The 27,755-nt window shown below is 41.9% G+C and overlaps 1 protein-coding gene across 1 annotated transcript in view; it reads left to right on the top strand.

Annotated features, from left to right (window-relative positions):
• The first annotated feature begins 456 nt into the window (after positions 1-456).
• Sytl2 (synaptotagmin-like 2) overlaps positions 457-27,755 on the top strand; it is a 126,163-nt gene continuing 98,864 nt past the window's right edge. The window contains exon 1 of the mRNA XM_013014142.1: positions 457-470. The gene's annotated coding sequence lies outside the window, so the exon portion shown is untranslated. The remainder of the gene's footprint in view (positions 471-27,755) is intronic.

Here is a 27,755-nt window from a genome sequence, read left to right as displayed (position 1 = left end):
CCTTCTCTGCTCAGTGGCTGTCAGTATCTTTTGCGTGGAGAGGCTCCACGCTCTTAACGCACAACGGTTTTTCAAAAAAAAGATGAACAGTTTTGCTTTCTTTACTTGTGCAAAACCCAAGTTGCTCCGGAGACAACTGGAGAAGGAATCAGGAGAGAAGCCCTCCGAGGGCCATGGCTTCAAAGCAGCTGAGGGGGGACAGGGCTGGTGCAGGAGGGAGCCGGGGAGAGGGGCGTGGCCGGGCGTGGCTGGGCGGGGCGAAGCCGCCAGGGCGCCTGCCATTGGCTGGCGTTCCAGGAACGGCCCCGCCCGCCCCCGCCCTGGCTCTCTTGGGGAGCCCGCACGCGCCACCCCGCGCGGACAGCAGCTGGCGATACCTGGCCTGTCTGGGAGCGCGCGGGTGAGCGCGGCCGGGCAGAGCGCCGCGCAGCGCGGGAGCGGGCGGCAGGGAGCGCGCGGCCTGTCGGAAGGTAACGCGCTGCGCCGCGCCGGGAGCGGGGACCCGGGGGCGAGGAGACGCGGCCGGGGTGCCAGGGGCAGACGTGCTCCTTACCTGGCGGCGACTCGAAGGAGCGCCCCGGGTTATCTGGCTGTTATCTGGAGGGCTTCCCCTCCCGGGGTGTCCGCTGCTCCGTCGGTTTAAGAAGGGAGTTGTTAGAGTCCTGACGGTGTCCCTCAGCCCTGAAGCGCGAACGGTGCGTTCCTCCACTTCCCCCTTAAAGTGCCACCTCTGCGAGCCGCGCCGCCGCCGCCGAAGCCGGGGTGCCGGGACGGGCGGGGCGGGCTGGGGCGTCGGGCTTGGGAGCTTTCCTGGGCTGAGCCTAGACGTGGGCCGGCTGCTGGGCAGGACGCGGCTGCTCGGCTGCAGAAAGGCTGGGTGTTCAGGCAGGTGGGCTGAAGGGAAGGAAGGGAACCGGGACGCGGCTGACGACCTCTTTGAGAACAGGCCAATCGGGCTCGATCCCCGCCAGCACGCAGACCTCTCCGCACCGAGAGCCATTTATCGCCAACTCCTCGCCCCCTCCCCATCCCCTTTGCTTGCGGTCCCCTCGGACTGTGAGGGGCTCCACTTCCTGCCTCCAGGCAAAGTCCTGCTGGTTGGTGATCAGCAGCCTCTGGGGCCTTGGGCTCTGGATTGAGATGGAAACTCAGATAAGAATAAATTGAACTGTAGTCAGGCGGAGAGGCACCCAGGAGGCCTAGCAGGGTGACAGACAGACAGATAGACAGACCCTGGAAGGTGGAATGTATTCAAACTGCTGTCCAGCTTCCTGTCCCTTCACTTTTTTAGTTCAATTTATTTTTTGGCAGCCATTCCCAGCCACGGGTGGTGTCCCCTGCCATCCACCGGAGCAGCAGCCAGACAGAGTAGGATGGCCGAGTTATGGAGTTTAATCATTTTTTTGTAGATTCTCCAGCAGTGCTCCCTCCACAACTTCCTCACCTGTGGAGTCCTGCCCTACCTAATCCTTAGTGTGCATCTGGGTGAGATCAGATTCTAGGGCCCATCAAGAGTGGCCAGGAAGAAGAGGTGAGGGGGAAGGGGCAGAATGATGTTAACTACCTTTTCTTAGGCACTAACTGTGAGCCAGGCACTGTTCTGCATGTAATATATCCTTAATTCTCACTCTAGAGCCTCATCTATTTTACAAAGGGGAAAATGGGGCTCAGAAAGATAGGTTTTTTTGAGTCACTCAAGTAAATGGCATAACTGAGATTCAAATTCAGTCTATAAGCCTTGCAATGTTTCTACTTTCTTTGCACTTCTTGAGGAAGGCCAAGCTGAAATAACAATAACAAACCTGACATTTTGAGTTCTTACTGGTTGTCAGACACTGTTTCACACATTGTAGTAGGTGCTGGGTCTTTATAGTGCAGGAGTTTCAGTTATTCTGAAGGGAATCAGTAACTGCCTTGGGCTCTCAGCAAGGGTCCTGTTCTAGAAGGCCTATGGAATGGGGACCAGCTGCTAGCATGTGGGTGGGGCAGGGGCCCTGTTTGCTTTATTCTAGAAGTGGTTTGGGGTCTAATGAAAGATTGATTGTCCACATCTGATCCGTTAGACTTGACCGTTGGCTTTTGAATGATCCACTGTCCTGTAGGAGGCCCTTTTCAACCTTCACTCAATAAACACTTGTGGAATGAATGAATTAGCACCTTTGTGCTGCGTGGTCTGCTACCCTATTGAAAAGGGAAGCATCTATGGCAGTCTGTGTTCTATCCTCAAAATCCATAAGGCAAGCCTGCCAGGGGTTTCACCACTTTGAGCAAGGCCAGTAGGGTGAGCGATGCCCTGTAGCTTCCATATTTCCCTTTTTAAGACATTTGCTTCCACGTGTTTTAAAGGTGTTTTTTTTTTTTAAAGAAATAGTCTATCCAAAGATGTTTGACTTAAAAAAACCTAACTTGAAAAATGACTTGGTTTTAACAAGTTTATAGCTCAAAGTATGTGTGTGTGTGTGTGTGTGTGTGTGTGTGTGTAAGAGGTACTGTTTACCTTTGAGCTTCCCAACTTTCCTCACAGAAGAGCCTCAATGGGAAGGAATACCAGGTGCTCCTGGGAGCTCAGCTGGGGTGTAGTTCAGATCAGCTCTAGCAAGCCTGAAAATTGTTTTAAGGACTTAGAATTTTTCCCATTTGATTTCATGTCTAACATATAAAAATAGTTGTACTCACCCCCAAATATTTGAATAAATATTAGTAAATATTAGTGTCCTGGCCGGGCGCTGGTGGCTCACGCCTGTAATCCTAGCTACTCAGGAGGCTGAGATCTGAGGATCACGGTTCAAAGCCAGCCCGGGCAGGAGAGACTGTGAGACTCCTATCTCCAATAAACCACCAGAAAAATGGAAGTGGCGCTGTGGCTCAAGTGGTAGAGCTCTCGCCTTGAGCTGAAGAGCTGAGGGACAGCGCCCAGGCCGAGTTCAAGCCCCACGACTGACAAAAAAAAAAAAAAAATATTGCTGTCCTGGAAGATTGTTTTATATTTTGGGGGCACCCAGATGGAGAAGACAGGCAAAGACTGTGATATAGATACTTAAAGTCCCTTTGTATTTTCCATTTCTGGTTTGTCATCATTGAGCTTAATTCCCTCCGGAGGAGGGGGTTTGAACTCAGGGCCTAGGCTATGTCCCTGAGCTCTTTTATTCAAGGGTATCGCTCTACCTCTTGAGTCACAGCTCTGCTTCTGGTTTTTGAGTGGTTAATTGGAGATAAGAGTCTCAGGGGACTTTTCTGCGTGGGCTGGCTTTGAGCCCTAATCCTCAGATCTTAGCCTCCTGAGTAGTTAGGATTACAGGTGTGAGCCACTGGCACACAGCATGAAAATGTTTTAAAGTTAAAATATTCTAGCCAGATGTCAGTGACTCATGCCTGTAATCCTAGCTACTCAGGAAGGAGGCTGAGATCTGAGGATCAATGTTTGAAGCCAACTGGGGCAGGAAAGGCCATGAGCCTCTTATCTCCAATAAACGACTTGGAAAAAGCCAGAAGTGGTGCTGTGGCTCAAAGTGGTAGAGCTTCTTGAGCAAATGAAGCTCAGAGACTGTGCCCAAGCTCTGAGTTCAAGCCCAAGGACTGACCAAAAAATAAACAACAACAAAAACAATTCTCTTACTTTCATATTACCAAAACCATACACAGTCATTGCAGAGAAAGGTAAAATACAAATTACCATCACCAATAATAAACAAGCAAATACATAAATAAAACCAATTTATCTAGCTACTCAAGAGTCTGAGATCTGAGGATCACAGTTTGAAGCTAGTCTAGACAGGAAAGTCCATGAGACACTTATCTCCAATTAGGTGCCTGCGCAGGTACAGACACACACACAGGAAGAAGAGGAGCTATGGCTCAAGTAGTAGAGTGGTAGCCTTGAGCAGAAAAAGTTCAGGGACCGTACCCAAGCCCTGAGTTAAATCCCAGGATCAGTACAAAAACAGCAATAAACAAAAACCAAACACCTCCTCCCCAAATACATCTACAATTATAAATAACAAAAAACTTGGGATATCATTTTTTTCTGCATCTATATGAACAAATTAAAAAATACAACTCTTATTTATTGAATTCTTATCAGAGCTAAGAACCATCTCATACTGTTTTTAAAAGAACACAGAAAAAAATGGTAACTAAAACTATCATAAAGGTTAGTCCTGTTTGTGATGCCCAGTGTTTACCATGCCCACCACATCCTTTGTGCCATTCCTTTTCCAGCAGAGAGAAATGTCACACTGGGGTTGCTGCTGAGGATGTAGGGTCAAGTTGTGTTCCTTGCGAAATGTCTCAAATGCAACAGAAAAGGTTGCTTTTTAGTGTGTTGCTGTGGAAATTTGACCTGAAAATTCAAAAGGTCATTTATAAAGTTAGGAATGGAGGGCCCTAAATAAGAACATTGCTTCATCTTTCCATTTTATGACCTGTGCGACGTTCAGCAACACAGGTAGCTTCTCTGAGCTGACTTTCCCTCCTGTATTGGAAGTAATGAACCTACTTGTGTTAATCAGCCTTCTGTGATTGTGTAAAAATTACCAGAGACAATCAACTTGTAAGAAGGGAGGGTTTATTTTGGCTCTTAGATTTCAGGCTTTGTTGTCTTGGCTCTGCTACTTTTGGACCCATGGCAGAGTAGTACATTGTGGTAGAAGAAACATCTTGCCTCAAAGTGAGGAGAAGAAGGATAAAAGGGAGAGAGGAGAGGATGAGAGAGGAGGAGGAGAGAGAAGGTAAGGGGAGGGTAAGAGGAGAGGGGAGAGGGGTGAAGAGGAGAAAGGAATGGACAAGGTTCTAATGTCTTCAGAGGCATTCACCCAAAGACCTAACCTCTTTTCTGTAGGCCCCACGTCTTAAAAGTTCCACCACCTCCCAATAGGAGCACAGAATTCTAACCAAACTATCAACATAAGGATATTTGGAGGACATTTCAGGTCAAAATAGTCCTAGTTTACTTTCTGCTAGCAAAGTCATAATGAGGACCAAGCATTGGTGTTACCTGTTATATGAATCACATCAAAGTGTGTATGCTATAGAGAAATGTTTAATTGCAGTATATTTAAAAACATTTCAGACTTTATAAAATGATGGAATCTGACCCTTGACTTACCATTTGTGGGACTTAATTATGATTTAAGTGTTTTATTGGAGCTCGGCTTGAAGTTTTCTTCCAAGAACCTTGGTTTCTTTGGTGACCAGTATCGTGTTGGTCTTCAGCAGAATGTAGAAGTGAAGAAGAGAACATAGTTCCATTTTACAGGATGAACACAGGCTTGCCATTCAAGATAGCCATTCATTTGCTTAAGGAGTTTCTCAAAGTATCTCTAGTCGCCGTAAGGGCAGAGACATGCTGGGAGGAGATGGTTAGAGCAGCTAGGAGGGCAGGGTACCCATGGTGGGCATGAGTGCTGGCAGCCATTGCCTCAAGGGGAGCTCTGTGGTGATGCCCGGCTCTGGGATGCTCCAGGAAGATATAAACATGGGTCCTGTATTGGGAATCAGGTGGCTTGGCTTTTACCCTTGCCTCTACTACCGAAGGCAAGTTGTACTACTTGGGATTTGTCACATTGTCCTGATAGGCCTTCATTTCTTTACAAAGTTAAGGAGTTGGACTAGATCAAATTTCGTCCAGTCTTAAAAAATCTGATTCAGGGCTCGTTTCCATTCATAGCTGACCAAATAAAAGTGTAGTAGGGAATTTCCACATCTAGATGACTCAGGTGTTGCTTTGAGCTTGTGGTCACCCCCTTCCTGGTTTTCTAGGGGTTGTCCCACCTGACTGCCCTCTACATATCACTGAGAGGAGAGCTAGGTTTCCACTCATTCGTTGCTGCTAACCTACTCCCTCTTAGAATGTTGGGAGGAAAGGACTTGGTACATAGAAATATAATGAAAGCAGATTTTAAAATGATATTTAAGTCCCGTGTTTCACTAAATACCTGTTAGTATTTTTTCTTAGTTCCTTCTGGGCAGTTGGCCCTGTGCTGTGTAAGAAAGGCACATGACTGCCTCTTGAGTCTTAAGTGGCTCAGCCTTGGAGGTGGGGAAGAAGATGCAGAAGACAGAAGAGAGAACAGCTGTGGTCGGAGTAGAAAAGAGTTGAAAAGACTTACTTATTTTTTATTTTTTGTTGGTTGTGAGGCTTGAATTCTGGGCCCGGGTGCTGTCCCTGAGCTCTTCAGCTCAAGTTGAGCGCTCTACCACTTGAGCCACAGCACTACTTCTGGTTTTCTGGTGGTTAATTGGAGATAAGAGTCTCATGGACTTTCCTGCCCAGGCTGGCTTTGAACCAAGATCCTTAGATCTTAGCCTCCTGAGTAGCTAAGATTAAAGGCATGAGCCACACGCTCCCAGGAAGACTTTTTTTTTTTAGAGATCAATTTGGGAAAAGATTAAATCCCTGAGGTCTTAGACTTTGTAGTATAGTTTTGCTAAAATGTGGTGCAAGTTCTCTCTGATGGTGACAATGACGATTATCTTTAATGTATGTAAACTTGCAAAAACACTTTCTTATATGTTATCTTATATTGATGATTGAGATAAAACAACACCAAAATGTGCTCATCACATTTGTATTAACTTTGTAACATCACACTTTGTAGTTACTTATAGAAATAGACTTAGTTTATTAGTCCCAAGTCTTCTGTAAATCCATCCAGAAATATTTACAGGTAGGATAAGCTTAAGATGCAGCTTTTGCATTGCACTCTGAACTAGAGGGAGATAGAAAGGCACCCTTTGACTTCGGGGTGAACAGACATGTCTTTTTTCCTTTGCAGAAGCATTGTTTTACTGTAAGTCTTGACAGAACTCACACCATCCGCTTCTGATCAGACAGATGCATTTTGTGCTACCATTACTCACAGCCACAGGCGCCTGGGCTTCTCTGCCTCTGGCTGAGTCACTTGGTTAAAATACAGGGCTGGGAGGCTGAGGGCATGGGCTCCATCCCAGGCCAGACCAAACTGCTCAGTCAGATCTGTCCCCCTGACCACTTATGGCCCCTTGGCCAGTGATCTGCATTGGGAAGGAGACAGCTGTGGCATGTTAGATTCTTTAGGTCAGATTCTATACCACTGTTGGTTTTTAGGATAGTTTCTTAAGTTTTAGAAGTAAAGGGTCTGGATTTTTAGTTTGATTCTTTTCAGAATGCACCCTAAGATTGTTTCAGTTTTGCCATTTTGAGACATGTGCAGAGGATGTAGCCTGAGACCTTTGCTGTTCTTTACTCTGTAGCTATTCCCTATGTTTGGAAAATGAGGTTGATCATACCTACCTCACAGGGTTGTTGAAATGCTTGGATGAGCTCATATATCTTATGAAAACCTGCAAAATAGTTACTGTTGCTGTTGAGTGACTAATCAAAGATTAGTCTACCAAGATCGTACCATTTCACACCTGTATAGGACCATTCTGACTTAACTGCAGTTTTTGTGTGACACATTCAGGATAACTTATGGGGAGTTAAAAAAAAAGTTAAAAAGCCACAGGCATTCAATCTGTGAATGCTATGTATCTATTACACTGTTGGTATCTGGGAGTAATCATTGGTCACAGACGGTTTATCTTCCTTAGTTGCTTTAAAATTATTTTACAGGATCTGGGATGTTTGCTTGCTAATGTAGCACATTGTACATGATTTTTATTGTTTTGTTTTAGTCTTCTTTTTGTCAGTTCTGGGCTTGAACTCAGGGCCTAGGTGCTGTCTCTGAGCTTTTGTGCTTCAGATTAGCATTCTACCACTTGAGCCACAGTTCCACTTCTGGCTTTTTGCTGGTTCATTGGAGAAGAGAATCTCATTGACTTTCCTGCTTGAGCTGACTTTGAACTGTGATCCTCAGATCTCAGCCTCCTGAGTAGCTAGGATTTACAGGCAAGAGCCCAGTTGTATCTGGTTATTTTTTACTGCTTTTTTCAATCCTGGGATAAGTGAATGATGGTAACATTTATTGAGCACTTACTGTATATCAAATATTATCTTAAGCACCATATCTACCCTAGTTTCTAATCATCAAGATAGCTTACTGTTGATAATATTTTTGGTGCTTTTATTGTTCTTATTTTACAATGAAGAAACGGAGGCAGCAATAAGTTAAATAAGTAGCCCAAGGTGACATAGGTAATGAGAGGAGGAACAAGGATTTGAACCCAGTCAATCTGACTGCAGAGCCCATGCTTCGGCAATAGGTGACCTGATTTTGCTTGTTTCCTGTCAGACCTGACTTTTGGGGGTGGGGGAATTCTTGAGAAAGAAGATGTTAAGTCTATCTTTACTGAATTCTATCTTGTAATATTATTTGGTGTGAATCTCTTTTAGTCATAACATTTGAAATTTAGTCTGTTACAGAAGACTTAGATCTATTTCTATAGCAAAGTGAGGATAGATTTTACATAGTTGTCCAAGAAAAAAACAATGATCTGTTTTTCCCAGCTCCCAGTGGAAAGAGTCTACTGTTCACTACTGCAGCAAACAGCAGTGCAGCTTGGGACCTGGAATGTGACTCTAGAGAACAGGCAAGCTAGCTTTTCTCATGCTCTTTTCCTTTTCCTGTGCTCTTCATTTTTCTTTTCCTTTGCTTTTTTTTTAATCACTGGATTTGAATGGATGGCTTTATACTTGAGCCATATCCTAAATTCATTTGTGCTTTGGTTATTCTTGAGATGGGATCTCCTGTTTTTCTCTAGGCCAACCTGGACCCTATGTCCTTCTATTTATGCTTCCTATGTGTCTGGGATGATAGGTGTGCACAACCATACCCAGCTATTGGTTGAGACAGAGGTCTTGGGAACATTTTTCTTGGACAGGCCTGGAATGACTACAGTGCTCCCAGCCTCACTTCTGAGTAGCCAGGTAACAGGTGTGAGCCACTAGGCCCACTGTCCTCATGCTTTATTTCTCAAAGACTCCCCCCCCCATCACATTTATTTGAGAGTATCACAAGTTGACAACTGAGAGGGAAATATTGAAGATCTTGAGTCAAAGTGAAGTTGATTATGCTACCATTCTCTTGTATACCGGTTGAATGTCACTTTCCTGAAATGCTTGGGACCAGAGTGTTTCTGAGTTCAGATTTGTTTGCATAACTGTAATGAGATGTGTTAGTAGGGGAGCCAAGCCTTGCCACCCGTTTCATTTATATGTTCTAAATACCTTGTACACATGGCCTAAAGGTAATTTTATACAGCAGTTTTAACTGTGAGACCCCACGTGAATGAACTCAGTGAAATTTCTGCTTGTGGTATCATGTTGGCACTTAAAAACTCTTGGAGTTTAGATTTGGGGATTAAGAAGGAGCAACTCGAATTCCTAATGTGCACTCTCAAGTCCTTTTGAAGTTTTTGTTATAATCCTAATGACACTGACCATCTGCTGGTAGATAATAGATAGTTTTGTTAATACCTGGATTTGAACTCAGGGTCTTGAGATAGGTTGGCTTGCTTCCTCAGCTGGCACTGGACCATACCTCTAGCTGGTTAATTGTAGGTAGAGTCTCACAGACTTTTCTGCCTGGTTGGGTTTCAACCTGTGATCCTCAGATATTAGCTGCTTGAATAGCTAGGATTATAGACATGAGCCATCTGCTAATAACATCATTTTGAAGCATAATCACAGGTGGAAGGTCAGAAGCAGGAATTATGAAGCATGATGGCAGCAAGGTAAAGGGAAAGGAGGAGGTGTTTCTGGCTAGTATCCTTGGTTAAGTCTGCTGGCCTGTGTTTCCCACAAAGCCACTGGGTAGTAGAATATACCTGGATTTGAAGTCATCTAAGCTTGAGTTTAAACCTTGAATTCACTTATTAGATATTGAGCAAGTAACAGCCTCTCTAAGCCCCAGATTTCTTTTCTGAAAAACTCAGTTGGTTATTTCATGGTATGACCAAGGAATAAATAAGATAAAAGATTTTAAATTGGCTAGCATTGTCCCTTGTCCAGAGTTGCTGTTTAATAAGTGCCAGTTCCTTTTTTTCCCTCCCCTTCTCTCATCTCTCCTCTTCTCCACTCCCCTCACTACCCCTCTCCTTCTTCTCTTTCCCTTCTTTTGGTTTATTTTCTTAGCTCTTAAGGACAGCACTGATAAATATTCATAGCACAATGTGGTCAATGTTCTAGTAGCATCCACACAGCTTATTGTTTGATTTCAGAGAGCAGCTACCTCAGAAAGCTGGAAGGTGACAGATGAACTAGAGCCATGGCTGAACAGCAGTTTGCTAGGTTGAAAAGGGGTGGAGAGGGGGGGGGAGGGGGGGGAAGGAGAAGGATTGGGATTGGGGGGGAGGGGGGAGGCTGGGAAGGGATGTGAAGGGTAAACAAAGGAGGAGGCTGCAATGCTTGGTAAGAAATGTACGCATTATCCTGCCCATGTAATTGTAACCCCTCTGTACAGTATCTTCACAAATAAAATAAAATTTAAAAAAAAAGAAAAGGGGTGGAGAGGTCAGGTTGAAAGTCATTTCACATCTGAAATGTAGAGACAGGAAGGGCCTGAGATGCTAGAGAAATAACAAGGGGCCTCTAAGTTATCATGTAAGGCGATTATCATGGCTGGATTATCTTGGCTGGATTGGGAAGCTGAAAACCAAAGTTGAGTCAGGTTCAAAACTTGGAATCTTAGAGGTTGCGAGGAACTAGTAGAAGTACCTCAGTATATTGAGTGAAATAACTGAATTTCTCCTTAAAACTGATAATACTGCTGAAGGTAGAAAAAATGGATTTGATTGGCACACTTCCTTGTACTTGTGGATACAGGTGAGATACAGTGTTTCAAAGGTTTTTATTTTTAGTAAAAATTGGTAGTATGTAGAAAGTGGTGTTATTTAATTCAAGACTGCTATAGGAAGGTACATACATATCAGCAAATGGTCATGTCATATAGCAAGGTATGGACTGGATCACACTTCTGAAGGCAAATTACTTCAAAAAGATTTTCTTTTTGGATCCTATTTACTGTGTGTGTGTGTGTGTAGGCAAATTACTTCAAAAAGATTTTCTTTTTGGATCCTATTTAGTGTGTGTGTGTGTGTGTGTGTGTGTGTGTGCGCGCGTGCGCACGCGTGCCAGTCCTGGGGACTGAACTCAGGGCCTGAGCTTCTTTTGCTCAAGGCTAGCACTCTACTACTTGAGCCACAGCGCCACTTCTGGCTTTTTCTGTGTATGTGATACTGAGGAATCTAACCTAGGGCTTCTTGCACACTAAGCAAGCACTCTACCACTAGGCCAAATACCCAGCCCTGTGTGTTGTTGTTGTTGGAGTTAGAACTCAGGGTCTTGCACTCACTGGGCAAATGCTACTACTTGAGCTAGACCCTGCATGCTTTAGTTATCCTTTTAGATAGAGCCCCATGTTGTTGCGAGGACCAGCCTTAGACCATAATTTTTCTTCCTCTGCCTCCTTTTTAGCTGGAATTACTATGTACTACTACACTGGCTTGTTTTCCAAGAAGTATCTTGCGAACTTGTTTTTGGCCAAGAATGGCTTCAAACCATGATTCTCCTTATCTTTGCTTCCCAAGTAGCATGTATTATAGGCATGAACCACCTTGCCTGGCCTGTAAATTTACCATTTTAAATAAAACACCCAGATGAGCTTTTGGTAAATGAGGCTTGAACTCAGAAACAGTAGTTAAGACCCCCTTTCTCAGTCTCCAAAATTGAGTTGAAGATTCAGGAACAGACTTCAGCCAGTGCATGCCGAGTTTGGTTAGTGCTTTGTAGAATTGCTTACATTCAAGCATGCACTATTGTGGTTAACATGTTTCAGAGTTTCCTGGGTTAAGTGTGGGGGTGAGGAGATGGGGAGGTCTACAGAACTGTCATCTAAGAGATATTGCAAGAAGCTGGGTGTCTCTTTTTCCCATACAGTCAGGACCAGACACAAGTATGCATAAGTGTATGTTTTGTGTGTTTCTAGGTCTGTGTTTATATTTGTTGTCTACTTTATTCAGACCAGAGGGAAAACTTGAGATATAGCTGAGTTCTCTGGGGGAAAGCCTCTGGGGAGTTAGCCTTGGTTACTAGAGGTGCCTGGATATAAAGACATTCATTTGCTTCCTTGCCTGAACCAATGTGTGGCCAGGAGCCAAGGGTGTGGAGGAAGCGTGGATTTACCTGTTAGATCCTGCCAGGGACAGATGAGACCCTTCCATGAAACTGAGCACAGGTGTTTGCCTGGTGTGTGAGGAAGCGAAGAGTGGGTGGATGTATTTGTTTATACCTTTCTGCCAGACCTTCCTCAAGATTGCTTGGGTAGCCAGGAATGAAGAGCAAGTCTTGGACTGACATAGGGAACAAGATGTGCATTTTAAATTCTTGGAGCCATCCCATACTGGGCCTTTAAACCTTTAAACTTGACCTCCTTCCTGTGCCAAGGCCATATTCTTCTCACTGTGTTAAGCAAGCCTGGGATTAGTCCTGTGATGGATTCTCCTGAGGATACTTAGATGAAATGTGAGTGGAAATGGTCTGGTCACTCTCTGTAGGTGCAATGTTGGTCCAGCTTAATATGTAAGTATAGTATTACCGGCTAGTGTTCACTGGGGCTTGAACTCAGGGCTTGGGCAATGTCCCTCAGCTCCCAGTTGAGCCCTAGCTTTACTTCTGGCTTTTTGGTGGTTAGTTGTACATAAGAGGCTCACTTTCCTGTGCAGGTTGGTTTTGAGCCATGATCTCAGAGCTAAACCCTCTGTGTAACTAGGAATACAGGCATAAGCCACTGGCCCCTGGCAATTGCTGTTATTTTAAAATTGTTATTAAATATTGAACATTTGAGCTGGGCTTTGGTGGCTCACACCTGTAATCCTTGCTACTCAGAAGGCTGAAATCTGAGGATAGTGGTTCAAAGCCCAGGCAGAAAAGTTGTGAGACTCTTATCTCCAGTAAACGACTCAGAAAAAGCTGAAAGTTGTGTTGTGGCTCAAGTGGTAGAATGCTAGCCTTCAGCACAAACTGGTTACGCCCTGAGTTTAAGCCCCAGGATTGGCAAAAAACAAAAATAAAACAAAAACTGAATATCTGGTAATAAAAGGGGCAGAATGCTTTTGGTGAGGTGGATTCCTCCCACCCACTACATACTGTCATGTGACAGTATGATTCTCTAATATTGAGTGTTTACTGTGTTCATTAATTTTTGTGTGTTTTTTTACATTGTTACTTCTGTGCCAGAAATTGTTTTTGGCTCAAAGTCCAGTGAAGAAGACAGGTCTGGTGTTATTATGAAATGTGAAATTACTAGACACAAGTGAGCAGGGCTGGAGTAGGGAGGGGAAAGGGAGAACAAATGTCAGTGGGGTTTTCCTGAAAGAGGTGACACCTGAGAAGGAAACTTGGATGAATAAGAACCAGAAAGTCGAGGAGGATAGGAAATAATGTAGTGGGCCCAGCTTCATGTTCAAGGCAGGGCTGGCAGGAGTAGAAGGTAAAGTGGAGCAGATCACTGACCACAGAGAGATGAGTACATGTTATTAAGGAGACTGGAATATTTTATGAGCTTTTACTCCTTTTTGTACAGTTCTTCCCGATCTTACTCTCCACTTTTGTTCATTTTTATTTTTCTGTTGGTTTTTAAAACTGCAGCTCTGCGGTAATTCTTCCACAAATCTTCCTGGTTCATCATAGCAGGTTTTCTTTTCCTTCTTGAGCTTGTTTAGTGTTTGCTTCTGCCTGTCTATGGCTGCCACCACATATCACTGTGTCACTGATCTTTATGTACTTTGTTATCTACCCTATTGGTCTGAATATTCTTAGAGGGTGAGGCCTCTGGAGACTTATTATTCCCTTAATTCCCAGAGCTCAGAAGGCTGACACAGGACAAGTATGTTGAATAAAAAATCGTTTAAAATGCTAAGTCAGGTTTGCTATAAGAATTTATTGGTCAAGGGGCAGCTGTTAATTAGACATTTAGATTTGTGTTGCCAGGAGAACAGAAAAGACAACATAACTGGGCTGAAACTGTTTATCACTAGGCTTGCTTGTAAGGTTGGCCCTTGGCTGGCATCTGGGAACTTGGGCTTCAGGCAAGTTCCTATTAATTTAGATAAAGGAGGCCCACAGAACCTGAACTGTTTGTGCACGGCGTGGCTTACAAGGATTACCAGTTTTACTTTGGGGGGGGGGGAGAAGGAATGGAATTTGGGCTCATGTGTATATGAATAGCAAGCCTCCAATAAAACCCTTGAGCAACTCAGTTTCTAATGAACTACTCTACCAGGAGCATCTCACACTTATGGCACTGCTTGTCGTGTGCCCTGTGTAACTTCACTGGAGGAGGACATTTGGGAGCTTACATCTGGGTTTCCTTCTGATTTTACCCACCTTTCCCCTGGCTGATTTTGCATTAGAACCTTTCACTGTAATCATAGCAGTGAGCTTTACTGAGTGCTAGCTTGAAACCTAAGGATGAATTTATGTATCCTTTCAACACACTGAAATGCCACAAATGTAGACAGTCAGCATTCAAGATTAAATGAGACTTTTGCTTGCTAGGCAGGTGCTTAACCACTTGAACCCAGCTTTTAGTTTGTTTCACAGATAAGGTCTCATGTTTTTGCCTGTGCATGCCGAAACTGTGATTTTTTTTTAATCTTTACCTCTTGAGTAGCTATGGAACCTGGCATGTGCCACCATGCCTGGCCCAAATGTTTTTTGTTTGTTTTGTTTTCAGCTAGAACTTTATAGATATACAAGGAGTTCACTGGTCCTTCCATGACTAAGAAACCTTTTTTTCTTTTCTTTTTGTCCCCCCTCCTCCTTTTTCCCTTCCTCTCCTCTTTCTCCTTCGCTCTTGTCTATTTTATCTTTGAAGTGAGGTTCATTGAGCTGTTACTATGTAGTAGGAGGGGACCAGGTGCGGAAGTGTTCATATACATTAGGGCAGCCCTATGAGTGACGAGGAACCAGAAAGCTCTGGGACAGAAGTCCTGGGGCTTAAATGTAGAATGTGGCTAGCAGTTTCAATATAACCACTCTTCTTGAGGGGTTGTGGGCTGGTGAACCTCTTTTACATCTCCTCCCCTTCTCTAATTTAGGAGATTGTTCTTTCTCTTATCACCCAATCAGTCCTAGCTGTGTTATCCTCTCAGCCTTTAGCACTGCATCTGATGAGCTATTTGCTAAGCTGAAAGGTGTGGATGTGCTGCCATTTACAAAAATACCACTCATTATTGAGGGCCAGTCCTCTTGTGCATGGCTGCTAGAGTGTAGGATGTCCACTCAACTGTTTGTCTTGGTTTTTGCCCCTGATCTCTCTGCCTCCGTGTGATCAGCCTTCCCTGGCCTGCTGAGGGTCATTGTCTGACCACCACAGGCATCAGATGTGCAGGCCTGATGTCCCAGGCCTCCTTGAGGCTGGATCTCCCTACAGTAGCCTTCTGCATGCTGATGGCCCTGCTTAGCCCTTTTCCAACTCACCTTTGGGCTCTCAGCTGGGCTACTTTGAGAAGGTGGGCCTTGCCTCTGTGGCCTAGGCTTCCCAATGCTGGGAGCATTGACTCCTCATTTGGGCCTGCTAAAAGTACTGAAGCAGAATGAACAGTTGGCATCTTTGCTTCCATTTTGCATCTGTCTTCTTTGCTCTAAACCTTTCTCTCCTGCAGTCATCTTCCAGACGCCTTGGAATCCAGGAAGAGCAGGACTTGATCAATAACACCTTGTGAGAAGCAAAACTGCCCCCAGAAAGCAATGCTTTTCCTACCTTCATACCACGCTGATGCTCCTGAGCTGATGGTCAAGTGGACCATACCTGTGACCAGGACTAGTTCAATGATTATGCATACCTCTCTTTCCCTGCCCACACGTTTAAAGGTAAAGCTCATGTCTGTATGGGAGGATGGGCCATACTGCTTACTTAGCTTCTTCCCATAGCATACTGCATTAATATTTCTCCTTTCTTTAACTTTCACCACTGCTCATCCCTTTATTTGGCATATGCAGCAATTAACTGGACCTGACATGTGGAAATTTTAGACTTAACCTCTGGTTTAAAACTCCTGGTTACAGAGTAGGTCCAGCCACAAGTTCTGGGCAGGGAACTCTGGAGTTCTTATGTTTGGGACCCTGGCAGAACCTTTTTCACAGCCCTCAAGCTCCTGTCCAAGAGCAACCAAAAATTTAAGGGCATGTGTGGATGGACATTGGCACAATCTTAAGAAATCCTATGATGTTTCTTCATCACATAAACCAAATCAGATTAATCTTTTCTTCTTTTAAATGTCAGTCCTGGGGCTTGAAATCAAGGCCTGGGCACTGTCCCCGTGCTTTTTTGCTCAAGGCCATAGTACTCTACCACTTGAGCCACAGCTTAATTTTTGTAAGTTGATTGGCGTCTCATGAGATTTCCTGCCAGGGCTGGCTTTGAATCATGACCTTCAGATCTGTCTCCTGAGTATCCAGGACTAAGGCATAAGATACACATTTCCAACCAGATTCATCTTTTAGATGACTTAAAGATTTCACATCTTTATTAAGCTGTGAAATCTTAAATATAGAGAATTTAGGGAATTTTTAAGGATCATCTTGTTTGTAAATAAGCTGGCAAGGGGAAGGCTCACAAGACAACTGAAGTTGGCATCAATGAGTATCTGTTATGGTTTTCTGTGAGCCAGATTAATGAACAGGCCATATTCATGGCCAGCAGTGGAAGTCTGTGAATAAACACAGACTTCTTAAGATTTTGCTCTACCACATAGGCTGTGTCGTCAGTGGAATGTATAGTAGTAAAAAGGACCATATTCTAACATAAAATTTACATAGCCTTATAGTTTTCAAAATGCTTTCACAAATGGTAGATTTTAATGCTGAGATAACCATATTTGTAGGTGATATTATTATCAGCTCTCAGATTATCCTGAATCAGAATAGGGTATGGGTGTAACTCAAATTGTAGAATGCCTGATTAACAAGCACAAAGTTCTGAGTTCAAACTCTACTAATAAATAAATAAGGAATGTATGATTTGGAAAAAGTGAATGGCTTTCTCAGAATGATATGTTTGAGATAGAAAAAAATCTTTATCTGATAAAATTGAAGTGCTATAAAGCCTCCTACCTTCCTCATGTTTTTAAGTTTTAAATTTATTTTGAAATATAGTTGGATGTAGTGACTCACTCATGTAATCTCAGCTACCTGAGCAATGGAGATTGGAAAGATCGTGGTTCAAGGCCACCTTGGGTAAAAAGTGAGGGAGATCAGTAGGCATAGAGGCATAGTCTGTATCCCAGCTAGGCAGGAGGCTATAGCTAGGAAGATCAAGGTCTGAATCTGAAAGTTTGAGACCCTACCCAAAAATTACCCTAAAGCAAAAAGGAGTACGGGTGTAGCTCAAGTTGTAGAATGCCTGACTAGGTTTTTAGCTTAAATCCCAGTACTATATACATATATAATAAATTATATGTGTCAGTCAGACTTGAAAAATAACAGATACTGTTCAGTAAATGAAAGAAATGAAGACAAATTGCTTACTCTCACTGTGTGCTATTATTTCTTCAGTACTGCTTTGTGGATTTAGATAGAAAGAGAAGAGACAGAGAGTCTGGAGCCTGGAGCTCCAGTTCTGGAGCTCCCTATGCTTTGTAGTTCAAAGGTGAAACCTTCTGTAATGCTTATTCTAATGTCTCAGTAAAAAAAAAGATCTGCTGGAATGGGGCTCTGGTGGCTAATGCCTATAATCATAGCTGCTCAGGAGGTGAGATCTGAGGATCATAGTATGAAGCCAGCTCAGACAGAAAAGTCTGAGTAAAAATTGGTATTGTGACTCAAGTGGTAGTGTGCTAGTTTTGAGTGTAAAAGCTAAGGGGTAGCACATAGGCCCTAAGTTCAAGCTCCAGTACCACCTTCCCTCCCCACCCCCCCCATATGCTAGTGGGGAAGATTTTGTTGTATTTTTGTTAACATCTCAAGTACTGTCAGAACTTAAAAATATCAGCAGAACTAGTTTATGAGACAAATTAGGACTATTGCTTCTTGATTTTCTTTCATTATTTCTTTACATGGAGGAATGATTTCCTTGGGCCATTTATTCTGCCTAAAAATAAGAGGCACATGGATTGTCTTTCATGTGGAGTTTCTACTGTGGGTGAGCCATCAGCAAGATGTGCAACATGAAACATTTTCTTTTTTTTTTTTTTTCTTTTTTGTTGGTTGTGGGGTCCGAACTCTGGGCCTGGCTGCTGTCCCTGAATTCTTCAGCTTAAGGCCAGCACTCTATCACTTGAGCCTTAGCACCACTTCTGGCTTTTTCTGCTTATGTGGTGCTGAGGAATTGAACCCAGGGCCTTATGCATACAAGGCAAGTGCTCTACCACTGAGCCACCTTCTCAGCCCATGAAACATTTTCTCAATTCTCATATTGATCCTCAAAGGTAGAATTTTTTTTATTTCTTTATTGAGATTAAGTGATCACATAAATTTTGCAGTATTGTGGGATAGTGATACTTAGCTAAAGTTACAAACACATTTTAACCTTCACAAGGTGAATTGTCATTATCATGGTCTATAAAGTTTATGGAACTCTAAAGGTAGAAATTTTAAGCTATGTAAGATACATAGGCAAATTAAGAGAAACATAAATATTTGCCCAAGCATACATGGCTATTAAGAAGTATTACCTCCCTTCCCTCCAAAAAAGAAAAAGAAAAGAAAAACTGGGTACTGGTGACTCATACCTGTAATCCTATCAACCCAGGAGGCTGAGATCTGAGGATCTTGAGTCAAAGCCAGCCCAGGCAGAAATGTTCATGAAACTCTTACTTCTAATTAACCACCAAAAAGCTGGAAGTGGTACTGTGACTCAAGTGGTAGAGTGCCAGCCTTGAGTGAAAAACCTAAGGGACAGTGTCTAGACCCTGAGATCAAATTCTAGTATAGCACCCCTGCAATTCAAACTTAGTTCTGTCACCCAAGACAGTGAGTGCTATTTCTCTTCACTGTGCTGCTTGAATACAATGCAATGGTATCATAAAATAAAAATTATTCTTCCATAAGTGACTTGAACCTCAGTGTTAGGGCTTTTCTAATTGAGAAGTATGAAATCCTGGTGCCTCACTGAAGGTTTTAAAGAAGATTTCCCTGGGAATGATAGTTCATGCATATGCTTTGTGCTTCTGTGTTCCCTTTCCTGGTTCCCAGTGGCAACCAGGGTAAGAAGTGATAAACAATGACAAGACAGTGATAAAGACAGTGATAAACTAAAGCAGTTTGTTGATTGCAGAGCTAACTGAAGTTATCCTTTTAGTCAGCTCTTTGGCAAAAAATTATCATCTGGGAATAACCTGCCCTATCAAAATTTAAAATTAAGGGCTGGGAAGGTGGCTAAGTGGTAGAGCGCTTGCCTTGCATGCCTGAGGCCCTGGGTTCAATTCCTCAGCACCACATAAGCAAAAAGAAAAAAGCCAGAAGTGGCACTGTGGCTCAAGTAGTCTTGAGCTGAAGAGCTGAGGGACAGTGCCCAGGCCCAGACTGGACCCCAAAAAGAAAAAGGAAAAACAAAATTTAAAATTAAGTAAAACTGATTTCAAATTATACTCCGAACCATAATAACAAAAATAGCCCATTATAGTAACAAAAAATGACAGATAGACCAATGGAACTGAATAGAGGACCCAGGAATCCACATAGCTACAGCCACCTGATTCTCAACAAAGTTGTCAAAAACATGCATTAGAGATAAAAATAGCCTATTCAACAAATGATGCTGGGAAAATTAGATAACCACATGTAGAGGATTAAAGCTGGATTCTTATATTTCACTCTGTAGAAAAATCAATTACAAACTAGGCACCAGTGGCTCACTAGCTACTCATGAGACTGGTATTTGAGGACTGTGGTTTGAAACCAGTCAAGGTAGGAAATTTCCTTGAGAATCTTATCTACAATTAAGCACTAAAAAGCAGGGGATGGAGCTATGGCTTAACTGGTAGAGTGCCTTCCTTGAGTGAAAAAGCTAAGGGAAAGTGCCCATGCCCTGAGTTCAAGCCTCACTCATTACTAACACACAAGTGTGGACACACACACACACACACCAATTAAAAATTTGTCAATGGCTTTAACGTAAGAACTGAAACTTTGAAACTAGTACAGAATAACATGGGGCAAACACTTTTTTGTTGTTGTTGTTGTTGGTCATGGGGCTTGAACTCTGGGCCTGGGCGCTGTCTCTGAGCTCTTCAGATCAAGGCGAGCGCTCTACCACTTGAGCTACAGCACCACTTCTGGTTTTCTGGTGGTTTAATTAGAGATAGGAGTCTCATGGCCTTTCCTGCCCGGGCTGGCTTTAAACCGTGATCCTCAGATCTCAGCCTCATGAGTAGCTAGGATTACAGACATGAGCCACCAGTGCCTGGACTAAGGCAAACACTTTGAAGAATAACATAGCAGTAATTTTATGAATAGGATTCAAATAGTTTATGAAATAATAGCAGAACTGACAAATGGATTGCATCAAATTTAAAAGTTTCTACATACAAATAACTCAATTGCTAGAATAAAGAGACATTTTACAGAATAGGAGAAAATCCTGACAGATTAATATCCAGAATATATATATATATATATGTGTGTGTGTGTGTGTGTATATATATATATATATATATATATATATATATATATATATACACTAAAAAACCAAACATACAAAGAAGAAATAAATCACTATATGGGCAAATGAATTGAACAGACACTGGTCAAAAAATTAAGTGAAAAAATATTCAACATCTGTAACCACTGGGGAAATAAAAATATTTTTTTCCCATCTCATCTCAGTCAAAACGACTATCATCAAGAAAGCAAACAACAACGTGTCTGGACATGGCATCTCAATCCTATATTTCCAGCTATTTGGGGGATGGAGATCAGGAAGACTGAAGTTCAAAGCCAGGCTGGGCAAAAGTTTCATGAGATCCTATCTCAATCAATAGCTGGGTATGGTGTCATGACTGTCATCTCAGTTAAAGTGTGAAGCATAAATAGGAGGATGTCAGTCTAGGTTGACTCAGATAAAAAGCCCTATCTAAAAAAGGGTTGAGTTCAACAGATAGTGTTCCTGCCTACCAAGTGCAAAGCCCTGAGTTCAAACCCTAGCATAGCCAAAAAAGAAAAAAAGAAATGCAAAACAAATGCTATTAAGCATATTGAGGGTAAGAGGGTAGAAGTGAGGGAGGAATCCTTATCAGTGTTAGAAAAATGTAAGTTAGTTCAATCACTATGAAATCATTATGAAACTGAAAACAACTGCCATATGATCTGTCATAGCATTCCTGGGCATATATCCAAAGGAATCAAAGGCAGAAAACAATAGAGGTGCCTGCACATCTCTGTTGGTTGCAACTCTCACTATTCATAGTAGACAGGTTCTGGACTCAATCTATATTTAGAGATGAATAAATAGAACAGGATATGTATACACAATAGAGTAGCATTCACTTATAAAAAGAATGAAATTATGCCATTTGCAAGAAAATGGGTAGAACTGGAGATCATGTTAAGCAAAATAGACTCCAAAAGACAAATATTACTGATTTTAGCTGGGTGTGGGTAGCTCACCCCTATAATCCTAGCTACTCAGGAGGGTGAGATCTGAGGATCTCAGTTTGAAGCCAGCTTGGGCAGAAAAGTCCCCATGAGACTCTTAATTCCAATTAAATACTCAAAAACTGGGAGTGGAGCTGTAGCTCAAAGAGGTTGAGTGCTAGCCTCAAGCAAAGAGCTCAGAGACAGTGACCAGGCCCTGAGTTCAATCCCTACAACCAACAAAAAAATAAAACAGGAATGCTGACTTAAAAAAAACAAACAAACATGAAAGTAGGAGGGAGCCTATTTGAGAGGAAAGCAACAACAGGAAGGGAGAGAGGGAAGAAAGAGAATATTGGGGTAAATATGAGCATATGATCAAAATGCATTATATATATGTCATACTGAAATTAAAATCTCATAATACTCATTTTGTAAACACACATTAAAAAGTAAAAAGTAGGTTAATTTTTTATACTAGACAATGTAAGAATAAAATATAAGTAGATAAGGTTGAGTGTCCTCTGTTATTCTTACTGGTTTCATCCTGAGAAATATTTTTATATATCATTCCTTTTAAATAATGTGCACATTGCTCTAAGGACACTAGGTCTCAGGCTTTAGAGAGGAAAATGGAAAGTTCTGACTTTCTATGAGTGAATACATTCTTATGTAATGTGGTACCTGGCACAGACTTGGTACAAAATTAACATCTGTTAAATAAAGACAATGGAGCCTTCTGGGAATATACATCTACCTCCATCTGCCCAAAGCATAGGACAGCCCAGGCCTGAGCTCTCAGTAGTGTGCTCTTGCCTGGGTGGGTGGCAAGGAAAATGGATAGTTCCATTTTTTAGATAGGGAACTAGTGCCAGGCCACCGTCATTTCAGAGGTTGGAATGCAAACCTTTTCAGAATGGAGGATATGATGTTACTTGACATACAGGTTAGTTAGTGATGGTAGCAGACTAGTTAATAATATCAGCTGATAATTACATAGTATTCACATAGGCCTGTGTTAGACTAAGTCCTTTACATATATTAAACTCATCTAATCTCTGCACTGTAACTTTAAGTTGATATTTACCAGTCACACAGTGATGATTGAGACGTAAATACTGAGACCAGAGTTCAGCTACTTCTCTTTAGTGATATTTTCAGAGAATGGGAATTGGAGAACTTTTTTTTTGGGGGGAGGGTTGGGTTGTGGGGTCTGAACTCTGGGCCTGGGCACTGTCCCTCAGCTCTTCAGCTCAAGGCTAGCGTTCTACCACTTGAGCCACAGTGCCACTTCCGGCTTTTTTTTCTTTTTGCTTATATGGTACTGAGGAATGGAACCCAGGGACTCTTGCATGCAAGGCAAGCGCTCTACCACTGAGTCACCTTCCCAGCCCTTGGAGAACTTTTTTAAGTCCACCTATATGAGCCTGGTGCTAGTGGCTCATGGCCTGTATTCCTAGCTACTCAGAAAGCTGAGATTGTGGTTCAAAGCCATCCTGAGCAGGAAAGACCATGAGACTCCTGTCTCCAATTAACCATTAAAAAGCTGAAAGTAGAGTTGTGGCTCATGGGGTAGATTGTTAACCTTGGATTGTAGTGCACAGGCCTTGAGTTCAAGCTCCAGGACTGGCATACACGCATACACATATATTGCATACATTTACATACATTCTTTTTTCTTTTAAAAAAATGTTCAGAGAAAAGTACAAATGGATGACTTTACTTTCCATAAATTTGTGGGGGCAATTTCTGGAAAATTTGCTGCTTATATTTTACTTTGATGGAAACCTTAAATTATCATTTTCTTTTTCCAAAAGGAATGGTAATATTTGTGCCCTCTTCTACATCACTCACTCCAATCTGATTTTTTTTCCTCCTAAACACTAGAAAAAGAATAGAAATCAAACTCAAACAAGCAGAAAAGTCTTTGTATATCCACTTTTTTTTCCCACTGGGGCATCAATTTCCAGGAAGATATACCACCTAGCTGGGAATATGTATATTTTTCAAATATGTGATTTCAACATCTATTCCTTGACCTTGAAGAAGTGTAAGTTGCTATTGTTCTTTACAATTTGCATTTGCATTTTGGTCCCTGGAAGATAAAGATTGGGGAATTGTGAGTTTCACCTTCTAATGGGTTAAATAACATCACTAATTAAAGATGGCAAAGCATTAACTTCTTATTTTGACATGCTTGAGTTGTGTTGGACTTACTTTATCACATAGCTATATTTAATGAAATTTTGTGCAGGGTTCATATTTATTAGAAAAATACTGAGTGGAGGTGGAAACATGTTTGCTGAATTCCATCACAGGTTCTCCAAATATTTTTATTTTGTTGGTCGGTCCTGGGACTTGAACTCTGGGCTTGGATGCTGTTCCTGGGCTCTTCAGCTCAAGGTGAGCGCTCTACAGCTTGAGCCACAGTGCCACTTGCTCCAAACTTTTTTTGTTAATAGGATTTAAAAAAATTTGTGCAGAACTAAATAATGTGACAGCTGCGAGACCTTGGCGTAGAAATGCCTGTTTCTTTGCCTGTTAGAACAATTTCCATGACAGGAAGTTTTGAGACTATGTTTTTGATCTCTAAGGACAGATTCATAAAACATTGGTTATGGGATAGCTTAAATTTCATGGATGTTATAACAATTTGAAGTGGCTGAAACTTCTCTGTATCTTGCTTGAATTTTATAATTCAAAATCTGAAGAAAAATAGAAAATTGTTCATCTTTGTAACATAGAAATCATAACAATGATTCTCAATTCATTTCCTTCTTCTAGTTTTATTTGTATTTTGTTTGTTTTGTGCTGGTCCCAGGGCTTGAACTCAGGACCTGGGCATTATTCCTGAGCTTTTGTTTTATTTTGTTTTGTTTTTGCTCAAAACTAGCACTCTGCCACTTGAGCCACAGCTCCACTTTTGGCTTTTTGGTGTCTCACTGGAGATAAGAGTCTCAGGGTCATTCCTGGCTGTTCTGGCCTTGAATGGCAATCTCAGATCTCAGCCTCCTGAATAGCTAGGCTTACAAACACAGGAGTCTGGCAAGGACTCTGGCTTAAACCTTCCTCCCCTGTGGTAGTGGGAGTTAAACCCTGTCTCTCCCACTTGCTAAGGAAAAACTTTTATTACTTAAGCTACACTGTTGCTCAGTTGATATTTGTGTTTTGGAATGAAGGAGACATGATAAAAAGCTCTGAAACTAAGATGTGTGTGTGTATGTATGTATGTATGTATAGAGATGTTCATGAACAATTTGCCTCTCATAAGAAATTTACTTCTCTGATTTCTTTTGGGAAGTCATTTTTAGTTTCTGGTATTGTTTCCAAATCGTTTTTGTTCAAAGAAGAAAAAATATATTAGTATGTTAAAGCACTTTTAAATGATAAATACTTCCATGTATTAAATCATATAGGAAGTTAGACTAAAGGTGCAGTGAGAAATGATTAGCTTTAATATGGAATAGAACAGAGAAAAGTGAAGGCATATTTGGCTCCCAGTGCCTCCCCTTCTACGTCAGGTGGCCAATTCTGACTTTCCTAGAAAGATGGGGTTGAAGGATCTCTGCTTTGAGAGACAGAGTAGTTAACCCTAATTTGTAGATCACTCTCTACAGCAGGCTGGTGCCATGGCTTCCTTGGTGAGTTAGATCATCTTAATGGTTCATTAAATGGTTCTGTAGAACAGTAGTTTTTCTCTGGAGCAGACATTATCCCTCATCTAACTTTTTCAGCTAATCTGTGACTCTTGCTGGGAACATCTTCAAATTCATCACATAATAATAATCTGTCACAGACTTCACCAGTTACATACTGATGTCACCTATATTATTACCACATCAAGGTTATTAATTCTCTTCTTTTGTAGCAGCTGTAGAATTCCCAGGGAATGATGAATCTCAGCTACAAGAAGTTGTAGGGTTGGGTATGCAGCTCAGTGGCAGAGCGCTTGCCATGCAAGCATGGGTACTATCCCCAGCAACATACACATACACAAACAAATCTGAGAAAGCAAATAGCTCTTTGCTGCATGTATTTTGTCTTCATGAGCTCAAAGTTTAAATATATGACCCCACATGAGATACTACCAATATCTGGCAACCACTCAACTTTCTTTTAGGACTTTGACTTAGTGTAGAGCAGAAGGAGTAAAGGGGGAATGTAGAAGAACCTTCCGGTATTTATCTGAAGAGCTATTGTAGGCATATTGGAAAACAACTCTTTGTTGTGTCTATAAAGGATAGTGAAAAAAAGAACAGCAGACGGCAAATGAAATAGAAATCACTTAGATGGTAGAGGATGGTTCTACCTTAGAACAGGAAAGATGCTTAGAGGTTAGGTTTCCCGCTCCTAGTTTTGTACTTGAAGAAACTGGGGCAGAGGCAGCTTGAACAATGAGTCAGGTTCTCAGAGCTGGGAAATAGCATCTTTCAAGCATTGAATTGATGTCTCTGGGCTTGCAGTTTGGTGGTTTCCTGTTAACCCCCCCCCCTCCACCCAGTTCTTAATCCTTAATCATTGTGATCTCTGTGACTGGATTCTAAAGTGCCCTACCCAGCAAAGCTTGAAGGCTCTTCCTTTGTGATTTTCTTTTCTAAAGTTTAGATAAATATCTAACTGGAGATGTACAAGTAGAGTGGAAGATTTTTCAGGAAGTCACCATGAACAAGAATATTTATTGAGAGGCTTTTATGGCAAGTCTGCATTTGTTCACATAAACATTTCTTTTTCTGGATTTCCTCTCTTCACACAAAAGTGATTTTCAGGCCACAGTTCAATTTTCTGTTATGGAATTGTGACCTATCAGGAACTCAGCACCATGGGGGTGCATTGCAGTTCCCCTAAGTAGACAAGCAAGAATCCTTAAGCTTGTTTTCTGTCTATAATATATATGAGTCCAGGGATCACAGGAAGCCACTAGGAGGTATCTATCTATGTAATGCAGAAGAATTAGAATGGAAGCAAAGGCACAGCATTTGGCAGGTAAAAGGTACTTGACAAATCAGTAGAACAAATGAGTTATTGTTCTTCTCCCATTTCCCTTATGTAATTATAAAGCTGGAAGGGAACATAAAGACAGATTCTAGTCAATGTCTTCCTGAAATGAAGTATAGAAATGTTAAGTAATGTGCTGAAAGTTATATATAGTTAGTCAGGAGCTGTGCTGGGGCTAAGATCGGGCCATTCTCACTCTTGGTATTATATAAGAAGTTGCCATTTCTATAGGTCAAAACAATTTATACCAATCATTTCTGTTATGGCCAACCTCATGTGTTTTAAGGATTAATACTGTATACATTCCTTTTTTTTGGAAGGGAAGTGCCAAGTCTTAGGGCTTAAACTCAGGATCTGGAATCCATCTCTGAGTATTGTTTGCTCAAAACTAGCATTTTACTACTTGAATTGCAGCTCCATTTTCAGTTTTTCAGTGATTATTTGGAGATAAAAAAAATAATGGATTTACCTGCCTGGGCTGGCCTTTATCCATGATCTCAGCCTCATGAGCATGAACCACTAGCACCTGTCTGTATACGTTTTTTTTTTAATTGTGAAAATACTGTACAGAGGGGTTACAATTACATGGGCAAGATAGTGACTACATTTCTTATCAAGCATTGTAGCCTCCTCCTTTGTTTACCCTTCTCATCCCTTCCCAGCCTCTCCCCCACCCCCCCAATACGCCCCCCCCACCAAAGTTGTAAAGTTCGTTTTCTACATGACAACTTGTACTTCTCATTGTTGCAACGGGTCCACCTGTATCCTTATTTAAACGACTTGTTTTTCCCCTTCCCCTCCACAAATTATACCGACATCAAATACAGTGAAAGCAGAGGTTATACTGTGGGGGAGGGACATACAAAGCAACAAAGAAATAATCTTATAAATTTGTTCAAAACAAATGCATGAAAGAAAAAAACATTTAAATACATATCTTAGGGTTCATTTTCCTAACATCACCTTATCTGACCTGTTCTGCTTGACTCATACATATGCTAGATATTGCAAATAAGGGAAACCATGGGACCTATGTTTCTTTGGCTTACTTCACTTAATATAATTTTGTCCAAGTCTTTCCATTTCCTAACAAATGGGGCAATGTTATTCTTTCTGATGGAGGCATAGAATTCCATTGTGTATATATACCACATTTTTTTGATCCATTCATCTACTGAGGAGCATCTGGGTTGGTTCCATACCTTAGCTATGGTAAAGAAGGCTGCAATAAGCATAGTTGTGCTGGTAGCTTTAGTGTGGTCTTGTTTGT

Source organism: Dipodomys ordii, unplaced genomic scaffold (genome assembly GCF_000151885.1).
Source record: "Dipodomys ordii isolate 6190 unplaced genomic scaffold, Dord_2.0 Scaffold22, whole genome shotgun sequence".
Classification (NCBI taxonomy): domain Eukaryota; kingdom Metazoa; phylum Chordata; class Mammalia; order Rodentia; family Heteromyidae; genus Dipodomys; species Dipodomys ordii.
This window is presented reverse-complemented; position numbering and strand designations above follow the sequence as displayed.